The sequence below is a fragment of the Pinus tabuliformis genome, chromosome 6 (genome assembly GCF_031772625.1).
Source record: "Pinus tabuliformis cultivar Carrire ecotype Pingquan chromosome 6, CPIR1, whole genome shotgun sequence".
Taxonomy (NCBI): domain Eukaryota; kingdom Viridiplantae; phylum Streptophyta; class Pinopsida; order Pinales; family Pinaceae; genus Pinus; species Pinus tabuliformis.
Window position 1 is genome coordinate 2080045176 of NC_142292.1, and position 12009 is coordinate 2080057184.

The following is a 12009-nucleotide window of genomic DNA, read 5'->3' on the forward strand; positions in this document are numbered from 1 at the left end:
GCTAGGTCAGGAATCATCGGTTGTAACTCCTCCTGGATCTTCTTGTATATCAATAAAAACTATTTGAGTTTCTTCTCTTTGCTTGTGTTTCATTGATGCTTGTTACATTTGTATGGTTAACATAAATCTGATCCTAAGTTATTTATGAATATAAACCCATGTCTTTGTATAGTTTCTTTCTTCTGTGATCTTACAGGTACTTGGTGAAGCTGGGAAAGTGAGGGAGTAGGTAGCTGGAAGCTGTCAAAGAGAAGAGAGATTGGATCAAAGGACTAGCGCAAGACACAGGTTGGTTCATCCTATTCCTCTTTGTTTATAGTTCATAAAGAAGAATACAAAAGTAGTTTTCTCTATTTGTTTCTAAGGTAGCTGTCACACCTTAGTGGGATAGAGTAGTTCTAAATAGACACTTTTCCCGATAACAAAATGGCGACTCCAATTGGGAATCGCCATGTGTCATTTGCAAAGGAGACCACTTTCACAGAGATTGTCCTTGCATCCCCCGGATACTAAGGGACTGGTCTCCTCGTTTGCACAACCCGGTGTCGTCAACCTCTGGTGATCATGTTGAAAGCACACCATCAACTAGTGAAAGTGAAGCCCCAGGACAAAAAGGGAAAGCTAGATTTCCTTGCAAACTGTGCGAAGGCAATCATGCCCTCCACCGTTGTCCCTTCTTAGATGAAGCTAAAAGAGTTTTGGATGATCGTCCGATTTCACCGTTACGACTTCCTCCTGGATATAAAAAAATCTTGCCGAGTCCGTCACTAGTTAAAAATCTAGCTGGCCCGCTCAGGTGGTCGGCTGAAGCACCTATCATTGAAGATAAACCAACTGAATCCATACCAGACGAAAGTCAAAAGGTCGAGGCGGCAGTTGACCCGGTCTTGCCTTCAGAGGTTTTATCTTCAGATGATACAATCACTGAAGAGAACAAGGATGACACCGTCCAAATTCTCTTCATAAACACAGACTCTGACGAACATGGGGGAAATCCACCCGTTCCTTTACCGCAGGAAGGAAGTTCGTCAGAGCCATACCCGGTCGTCTATTCGGTCCCACCTCCAAGCAACCTAGTTGTCTCCTTCGACTGGAATCATCTAGGCAGACCCCGTTTACCAGCAAGCATACCATTCCGAATTATCGTTCAAATATATAAAATGGTTATGGCTGGTACCATCATAGATGAAGGGGCTTCTGTGAGTATCCTTTCCTCTACTGCTTGGAAAGCGCTTGGTTCGCCATCGCTTTTGCCTGAGATGAGAAATCTGACAGGCTTTGATAAAGGAACCAGTCGACCTTTAGGGATCCTTCCCGATGTGCCCATAACATTGAGAAGGAAGACAGTTCGCATGAACGTAATGGTAGTTCAAGGACCCTTGGATTATAACCTATCTTTGGACGAGACTATATTTATTGCATGGGAGCGATTGTCTCCTCACTCTTTAGAGTAATGTGTTTTCCGCACGAAGGAAGAGTGGTCAAGCTCGTGGACCAGCATTCATTTCCCGGATCACGCATAGCAAATAGTCATGTACTGTCCCTAAATAGTCTCTTCACACAAGAAAGGTCTCAATCCCCAGTCCGTCCTCTCGATGAGCGCGAGTAATTCGGAGGGATATGACTGAAACCCAGGGGGCATGCGTCTTGGTCTGCTTCGTCAGGAAAACTTCGAGTATAGGGTAGGTTTCTACGGGAGAATATGACTAGTCTGTACCCCGTCTGTGATTGGAAGAGGGGTTATTCTAGAATAAGATTCTCTTGTCAAAGTTATGTGAGTTGGCGGGCATCGTCGCTCACCTTTGTTTATCTCAGTAGACATCGCCGAAGAAGTGTTTTGTTTGCTGTGTGAATAGAACAATCTTTGGGTAACCTGTAAGAGGTAGGCCTCTCTCGGTAAAACAAATGTTTTGGCGGAAATGAAGTAGAGGTAACTTTGAAGCTCTGTTTTATACCTGGGGGCATGCAAACCTTTTGGAGTGCAAGCGATGGGTGAATATTTATTTTTTAAATTTTTAGGACCTCTAACCCTTTAAACTCGTAGGATTAGTCGTCACCTAAATTTCATAAAGAAAGGATGTGGGGCAAAAATCTAAAAGTTGCCATTTTTATATGAGACATTCTTATCATATGACTGGATTAATCGAGCAGTGTTTACCGCGAGGTTCAAGCTCGTTAAAAAATAAACCCGGACCGAGCAAATGTTTCCACCCGCGTTTAAGCTCGTTAGAAAATGAACTATCCCCTGGTAAATAACCACCGTGAATGTAACATTTCAGCCATTAAAGCCTTGGTCGTGTTTGCACCGTCACCTCCACTTTTCCATTGGCCGATCATTCACCTCCATTTGATTGTTTACACATTTTGAGGAACATCTGCGAAGAGTGATTTCACTTGCCATCCTTATGACACTGCCGTGATTGGAAAATTCCAAACCTTACCTGGAATTAGCTTCTACCCATTTTATCACTCGTTCCTCAAAAGACGAGTCTTCTTTAAGCTCTTTTCTGACTCGTAAAATATGAAAAGATTGCCGAGTTCTGGCCTTCCAGCTCGTTAAAGCGACGGGAAGTGCTATCCCTCCTCTAGATTTTAATCTTTTTGGACCTGAGGGATTATTGCACAAAAAGATCGAGCGCTTGTTTTGTTCGGCTCGTTAAAGCGATCAAAAATTCATCCCTTCTGTATTGTTTTATACTTTTTCGGACTTAAGGGATTAGATGACGAAAAAGGAATTTTGGAGTTACCTTTATGTACCTTTTTAGACTCTCTAAAAATGAAAAGGACCGAGTTATCTTTGTCATTAGACTCGTTAAAAAAATTAATAGCGACAAACTTGTCTTTAGACGAGAACGAGTTTCACTATCGCTAGGCTCGTTAAAACATAGCGATGGGTTTGCCCGAAGGGAAAATTATAGAACAAGCTTATTTTATCCTCCTCAAGCTTGACAAAAATAAAGAGGTACTGGTCAGCAATGACTGGGGAAAAATTGGGAAGAAAACTCAAAGAATCTTTATTGGTAGCAAATCGCTCTTGAACATGACACTTCCACTCCGTGACTGAGTCGGGTTGGGTTGTTTCATTCACCGGTCACATCGCCATGATCTCGCCATACCATCCACATTTGGGGTTAATGCTACCAATCCATCACATAAGTGTCGCCGACATGTTCAAGAGAAGTCATCCAGAAAGGCCACCTGTGTCCCCCCACTACCATACATTATACTCCATTCTTTCATGACCGCCACCCTGAACCATATATCATCAGATCATTTTCACCTCCATCAAAATCATTTGCTCCATTCCATGTCATTGATGTGGGATTCATTAAGGCCCTCCTATGATGGATCACTTCTTGTCGACATCAGCTCATTATCCAAGAAGTTGATCTAGGAACACCCCATTCAGTACTTTGAAGCTTGCATGCCTCAATGGAAAGTTTCTCACTTCCGGCGACAGGTATACATCAATGACCTTCGACCGAAAGATTTTGCGTGGCGTTTGACGCCAAGTCCTTTATTCACACCACGTGAATTGTAATGCAGTACCTTGAGGGTCATTATCATTATCGGTGATTCCTCTCGCGGTTGTTAACAGTTTACATCATTGACTGGTAATCAAGCGATGTCTTTCCATGTTCGACTTCAGAACATTTCTCACATGGATCGACTTGTACTTCGAGTGAAGATCGGACGAGATTGAAGACCCCAGATCTAGTTTCATCCATCCGGGCTGCGATATATATTCAGGAAAATAAAGACATTGAAATGTACAACATTGCAGCACAGATAATCATCCTACCAAAAGGATGATGGCTCTATCAGAATCATCAGTCTACCATCAGACGATTGTCTGTCCTATGTACATGAAAATGAATTTATAAAGCTGAGCATGGGAATGCCCGCCTCAGCTAGATCATGAAAACAAAATTCCAAAATTCATTTTTCGTCATCTAATCCCTTAAGTCCGAAAAAGTATAAAACAATACAGAAGGGATGAATTTTCGATTGTTTTAACGAGCCGAACAAAACAAGCGCTCGATCTTTTTGTGCAATAATCCCTCAGGTCCAAAAAGATTAAAATCTAGAGGAGGGATAGCACTTCCCGTCGCTTTAACGAGCTGGAAGGCCAGAACTTGGTAATCTTTTTATATTTTACGGGTCAGAAAAGAGCTTAAAGAAGACTCGTCTTTTGAGGAACGAGTGATAAAATGGGTAGTAGCTGATTCCAGGTACGGTTTGGAATTTTCCAATCACGACAGTGTCACAAGGATGGCTAGTGAAATCACTCTTTGCAGCTGTTCCTCAAAATGGGTAAACAATCAAATGGAGGTGAATGATCGGCCAATGGAAAAGTGGAGGTGACGGTGCAAACACAACCAAGGCTTTAATGGCTGAAATGCTACATTCACGGTGGTTATTTACGAAGGGATAGTTCATTTTTTAACGAGCTTAAACGTGGGTGGAAACATTTGATCGGTGCGGGTTTATTTTTTAACGAGCTTGAACCTTGCGGTAACACTGCTCGATAAGTTTGCATGCCCCCATCATAATAACGAAAATCGAGGTGCATGCCCCCCAAGCTTCATTGCATTCAACTCGGTGGTTGGAATGAAGGCTTACCTTTGAGATTTGGAAAGGGGATTTGTTTCATTTTTTAATGAGGTTGACACAGTAAATGAACCATCCTCAAGACTCCTTGTTTCATTTTTTAACGAGGTCGACACGAGATAAGAACCGTCCTCGGATAACTTGAGGTAATTCCAGTATAACCTGAATGCTGCTGTGAACTCCCGTATGGATATCCTCCCATAGGGGATAATGAAAGGGCATACTGCCCCCCATACGGTGGTAATCCAGAACTCAAGGGAATTGTTTGCCCTTGGGGACCGGACTGCCCAAATTGACCTCCAAATGGATCAATTTGTCGAGACTCAACATAAGAGTTTCCGGATACTATTCCGGATGAACAAACAGGAACGGACCAGACTGTCGAAATAGCCCCTGAGTCGACTCCTTCTAGCGGTTGAGAGCTAGTCGGGACAGATGGTATGCCACCAAACATTGTCAGAATGACAGCAGGGAGTTCTGCCATCACCGTGTCAGATGACACAGTCCTAGATGTTGACGGTTGTTCAGAAATTTGTAGTCTATCCAAAAGATTGCCTAGCGATTCTACAGGGACTTCCGCTGGTGGTAGACTAACTTCTGATGTCGAAGGATATAGAGTGATCCCGACTCCAAAGTGCGTTGGAGTACTTGTTTGAGGATCTTCTATAATTTCTTCTATTGCAATCATACCAGGTGGAAGGGGAAGACTGTCAGGTCCGTAAAATATTTCTGGTGCCGAAGAAGGTGTGAAATCAGCAGCGACAGATGTTTGGAGAGTAATACTCCCCGAACCGGTTGTAGATGGAACTGGTTCAGTAACACAAGTGTTTATTCTCAAACTAGGATCAGTACCACTGTCCTTTTGTGTGTGTTGAACTTCTTCTGTTGAGGCAGGGATTCCAGAAATGTTTGGAGTAACCGGAGTCTCTGATGTCGTTGGAACACTTGTTCTAACTTTGATAGGAGACTTGGAACTGGTTAAACGAGTTTGCTTTGTCTGTACTGGTTTCGCTTCCAGAGACAAAGATGGTTGACTCGTAAGCCTCCGCGAACGACGGGGTTTCAATTGACTTTCTTCCACGATTGCGGATTACTCGATCAATTAAAATAAACGGGAAGGTATGTTTCCAAATTAAATGAATTTTAGACACTTTTGACACAACTTGTTTTTTCAGTTTTTAAGAGTCGAGAAAAAACAAAAGATGACTCTAGTCTCCTTCGATTTTTAATGAGCTTGAAGTGACAAGTGCTCAGATGGACCTTTTCCGTTAAGGAGTCTGAAAAGGAACGAAAGGGACTGCTCTGGAGGTCTAGGTAGAGCGAGTACCAAACCAATCGCAAAACTGCAGAATACTTTTTACGGTACGGCAGTCAATCTTCCCGAATGCTGTGTTCGGTGCATTGCGATCAGTAGGGCGGCCGACACAGCTTCCTATGGATAAAGGGTTTAAGCCTATAGGGGTCTCCCAATATATACTCGATGGTACATGGGAGCACAAGTCCGTACTGGTACTTATCGTCTCAAAGTGGAGGAATCACCCAACCATTAGTGAGGACAACAGCTACCAAGCTTTACGACGCCGGAATACGTCTCTAGCCTAGACCTCTAAATGTTGTGCGTTAAGTTCCAAAGCATTGTTAGGTTCATTGAATTTATTTTAAGTTGACCTTTCTTATGAAGTTTTCCTTTTGGGATCACCTCGAGATGTAGATGTAATTCCTAAAATGCAATCTAAAGATGATAAACAAACTTTTATCTCTTTTCAGCAATGAAAATCCTAGCTACTAGGGGAAAAGAAAGGCACAATCTTTTCGCAAAGAGCAAAGAGCACACTGTAAATGCACTTTCCTAAATCAAGCCAAACAGATTGCCAATATGCAAATGCACATGCATGTGTTTTGTTTTTCACTTTCTTAATATTGATGCCTAAAAAGAAAGTTGATGTACAAATCTGAATTTGCTTTCAAGTGACAAACACAAACAAGCTTCTTTTCGAAATCAAAAGGTAGAGATGATTACGACACTTTATGATTTTGAAATAAATACTCGTTTCGACACTAGAAAGTCACAAATTCAAACCAAAGGCAAAAGTAAAAGCATAATTGAATATCAACAGCAAATAAACTTTCTCCTATGATCAAAATCGACACTTGTGACAGGTCTAAATCAAAGGACGACAGTACGACTATTCTACTTTTGCAATGGAAAACTGTAAACGACGCAACAAACACATAAAAACATCTACAGTTTCTTTTGTACAACTGAGGCAGAATATCAGTAAGGAAAAGGGGTTTGAAATAGTGAAATACTGATCACAGGCTGCAAAAATCAGAGACAAAACTAGAAAAACTGAAGCAAAGAACCTCAGCTGCACAAGGCTAGGCTGATCAACGCACCTGTTACACAGAGAAACTGCATTGCAGCGCAGGTAGCTCTCTCGGGAAGTGCGTTGAAATGCAGAACCTCTTCACAGAACCTGCGCTGGGGCAGAAACGAGAATTCTATCCGGGTTCTGGGTCACGGTTTGCAGTTTAATCTTTGGTTTTTGGCCGAGTAAGAGCAATCAGTAATGCACAATCAGAGGTAGATCTAAGGGGGGTTCTAAGAGCTACCACAAGGGCAATCAGTTAGTTTATGAATAAGCTGTTCAAATCATAAACAGATGCAGTGAATGGATTGAAGCAGCAGATGTCTACTTTGCATTTGTTAATGGCAAATGAAGTTCGATTGCTACTTCTAAGTTTATGAAACAAACAACAAGAGAAACACAAACAAACTAACTAGACACGATCCCTAGTAATCGTTATGCGATCTCCCATCGTCGTCCAATGATGAAACATCCGAAGAAACAATCGTGGATGAAAGTTTGTTTCTGATATCTACAAGCAATGAGTGGTATGGAGATATAATCATTTATCTCCAAACCCAAAAATTTAGGCCAAACACCTCACACTCTGAACAAAAACGTATACAATACCAAGCAAAAGACTACATGATCGTCGATGATACACTTTACCGTCGTGGTATTGATACAGTTCTGAGAAGGTGCCTCACCCATGAGGAGGCCGAAAAATTCCTAAATGAGTGTCATTCAGGTACGTGTGGGGGGCATCAATCTGGATATGCTACAGCACAAAAAATCTTACGAGCAGGATACTTCTGGCCAACAATGTTCAAAGATTGCATAACTGCAGTAAGAAGTTGCCATGCTTGTCAAATTTTTGATAACAAAACCAGAAGGCCACCTGCACCTCTACAGCCAATAGTTGCTGTTGGGCCATTCGCCAAATGGGGCATCAATTTCATGACATGTAACCCCACCTCAACCGGGGGGCATGGGTATATCATAGTCGCAGTTGACTATTTTACCAAATGGGCCGAGGCGATGCCTACATTAGATAATACTGGTGAAACAACTGCCCTCTTCTTTTTCAATCATGTAGTCGCCAGATTCGGCGTACCACAGGCTATAGTCACAGATCATGGATCACATTTCCGCAATCACATGATGGTTGATTTAGCTGCCAAACTAGGGTTCTCTCACGATAGCTCTACTCCATATTATCCGCAAGCCAACGGACAAGTTGAAGCGATCAACAAAGTCCTGAAACGCATGCTGCAAAGGATGATCGGAGTTCACAAAAGAAGATGGCACCTAATCTTGTACTCAGCTTTGTGGGCTTACCGAACATCGGTAAGGAATGCAACCGGGTTCACACCCTTCCAACTGGTATATGGCCTGGAAGCAGTCTTACCAGTCCAGTGTGAAATCTCGTCTCTCAAACTCACAATTGATCTCCTCCCCGAAACTTCAGAAGAAGAGGCTCGTTTCTTGGAATTAATCCAATTGGATGAAACTTGTCGTGACGCCGCTTTGGCTAACGAAGCCCATAAGAAACGAGTCAAGACGCAGTTTGACAAAAATGTCAAACCCCGTGTCTTCTCAGAAGGTGACTTGGTCTTGCTTTACGACCAAGAATTCGATAAATTGGGAGCAGGTAAATTTAAGTCTTTATGGATGGGCCCCTATATTGTTAAGCGAGTGTTAGCAAAGGGAGCCTACGAGTTAATGGATTATGACGGAATTCCACTGGCGCAACCTCGTAATGGGTTGTACCTCAAGCGTTACTACGCGTAGTAGTAACCAGTATGCTTTTGTTATATTTTTGTTTTCGCTAAAGTGTTTGTTTTGGTCGAGTAATCCACCTTTTTACATTTATTCTAGATGTCAAACCCAATGGATCCATGTGTTGGATATGCCGATGGAGCGAGTTGTAGTTCGCGGAACCTGTCCTCCGCAGCCTGGGCCATTTTTGATCCAAGCGGCGAGTTAGTAAGTTTCAGAGGTGTATGTATTGGTCGATCAACGAATAATATCGTTGAGTATAGAGCGTTGATAGAACTTCTCTCTGATGCCATCACTCATGGTATACGCCGACTAATTGTCAGGCTAGACTCACAACTCGTAATACTACAACTCAATGGTATATATTCCATCCGAAACCCAGCTATTTATCGCATGTTCCTAAAGGTTAAGATTTTGGAAAGACAATTTGATCTTATTCAATACCAGCATATTTCCAGAAACTTAAACACATTAACCGACTCATTTGCAAACTATGTGTTAGATAGACATTTGCAACATTTATAAAAAGAAACACATCATCAATGTTTTACATGTGGATCATGTAGCTCAACCAAAATAAAACTCTGAAAAATAAAAAATATATATAGCTGTTTATGGTTTACATATAATGTTTTGTAACCAAGACAAAATCGGTCACGTGACCCAAAAACTCAAAATGATAGGGGGCACCCTAGTCTAATGATGCTTGTGATAACAAGTCACAGCCTGTGCGATCATGCGTAGGAGACGAGTCCATTGTCTGGGCACACCAGTAGTATGCCGCTGTAACCGCAAAGGTAGCTCGTCAGTCCTCACATCTGGTATACCAAGAGTGAGGCCCTCAACCTGCTCCTGCAAAGCTGTGAGAGTCTCGGCCACATCGAGGTCGTGAAGAATAGCCCTTCCGGCGGCCTCTCCTGCTGGGGCAACAACTGGTACTCTCAGGCGAACTACTGGACGAACAGGACCAACATCTGCATGTACACATGAGTTTGATTAGAGTCTTGATAGAACAAAGCACAAGGACATTATAAACAAAAGCAGTAAACAACAATATGGTCAGAGATTTTACCAATAGCACCCCATTGCTTGCCATCTGGAGGTACTAAATCTGGATCACCCCGGAAGTCCATGCCAACATATGGATACTCGGAATAAACCATCTCCTCACGATCAAACCACCTGAAGAAGGTATCAGAAAATGAAATCTGAGACTGACCAGCGTGCCTAGACATATGGTCAACCCATCTCTGCATACGTGGTTTAGTAGGAGAAGGTAAATCGAGTGCAATGTACTGCGGCTGCATTAGTGGTATCTTCTCCAAGGCAAAGGCGGTCAAAATAGAACCATACCCAAAGTTCTTCAACCTCCCGTTCTTTATCTTGGTCAACTGTTCTTTCATCACAAGAAGTACTGTGTCGCACCAGTTGAACACCCTCGGTTGGAGGCATTCCATGGCATGCTGCATATAGGATCTATTGGCTACATGAAGAGACGCACTACCGGCCATCCTACCAAAAGTAAACAGGATAGTCCTAAGGGACCTGTCAGTGACATCACGGATGATGATCTTGCCGTCTTTACTTGGCTAAGATCTTTCTCTGCAATACCGGCAGACATAATCTCTCACAGAATCGCCTCCTTGGGCCGAACCTGACAAAGAGATGGGGGCACCCTGCCTCGACAAGCCAGTCAAGAAATAGATGTCTACTGCAGTCAAGGGGATAGATTTGCCCCTAATCTGGAAAACCTGATTGATAGGATCCCAAGCATCGAGCAAATACTGCAGTAAGTTGATCTGCTGTCTCATGCTAGAAATGCGGAAGAACTTCAGCAAGCCACAATTCCGCAGCACGTTCACTGTAACTGGATCATGTAGGGAAATCATGTCCTCTTCTTCATGCTCACGTTCTCGCCATGTAAGGGTCATCTTGCTCCAAGATCTCTGAAAAACAAACAAGAGAGGAGTTAGATCCTGATTTTGGTGAGAAACAGGCAAAAATTCCATCAAAAATTGTGCAACAAATTCCCTTTCTGCGCCCAACGCACCTGCAGCAGTGTTCTAGGTGCGTTGAATGTCAAAATGCCTTCATACAGGCCAGCATTCAACGCAGGTTTCGATACACTGGGGGTGTGTTGATGGCAGAACGAGTCCCTCAAACCCCAGGGGCTCAGAAAAGCAGGGAATCAGGCTCAAAATGCAAAATGGAAACCATGAAATGAAAGAGCTCAGGTTTAGCCCCTACCTGGTCGAGACGGCACCGAGAATTGTCCACAGAATCTCCCGAAATCAACTGATGACAATCGAGGGGGAAAACACCTTCAAAGCTCCAACAAACCAAGTTCAAATGAAATGGTAAAATGAGAGGTAAAAAACACTTTTTAATTACTTTTACGTAGTTCAAAGTAAGATATTAGCGTTTTAATATCGTTTTCAAGCAAATATTGTTCATTTCTGACTAGTTTGATGAAGCAGTTGAAAATACAGTACGATCTTTGGAAAGACAGAGCTATTTATGGTAAAGACCATTAATCGAGCAATGTTACCGTAAGGTTCAAGCTCGTTAAAAAATCAACCCGCACCGAGCAAATGTTTCCACCCGCGTTTAAGCTCGTTAAAAAATGAACTATCCCATGGTAAATAACCACCGTGAATGTAGCATTTCAGCCATTAAAGCCTTGGTCGTGTTTGCACCGTCACCTCCACTTTTCCAATGGCCGATCATTCACCTCCATTTGATTGTTTACCCATTTTGAGGAACAGTTGCAAAGAGTGATTTCACTAGCCATCCTTGTGACACTACCGTGATTGGAAAATTCCAAACCGTACCTGGAATCAGCTACTACCCATTTTATCACTCGTTCCTCAAAAGACGAGTCTTCTTTAAGCTCTTTTCTGACTCATAAAATATGAAAAGATTGTCAAGTTCTGGCCTTCCAGCTCGTTAAAGTGACGGGAAGTGCTATCCCTCCTCTAGATTTTAATCTTTTTGGACCTGAGGGATTATTGCACAAAAAGATCGAGCGCTTGTTTTGTTCGGCTCGTTAAAGCGATCGAAAATTCATCCCTTCTGTATTGTTTTATACTTTTTCGGACTTAAGGGATTAGATGATGAAAAAGGAATTTTGGAGTTACCTTTACGTACCTTTTCAGACTCTCTAAAAATGAAAACGACCGAGTTATCTTTGTCGTTAGACTCGTTAAAAAGATTAATAGCGACAAACTTGTCTTTAGACGAGAACGAGTTTCACTATCACTAGGCTCGTTAA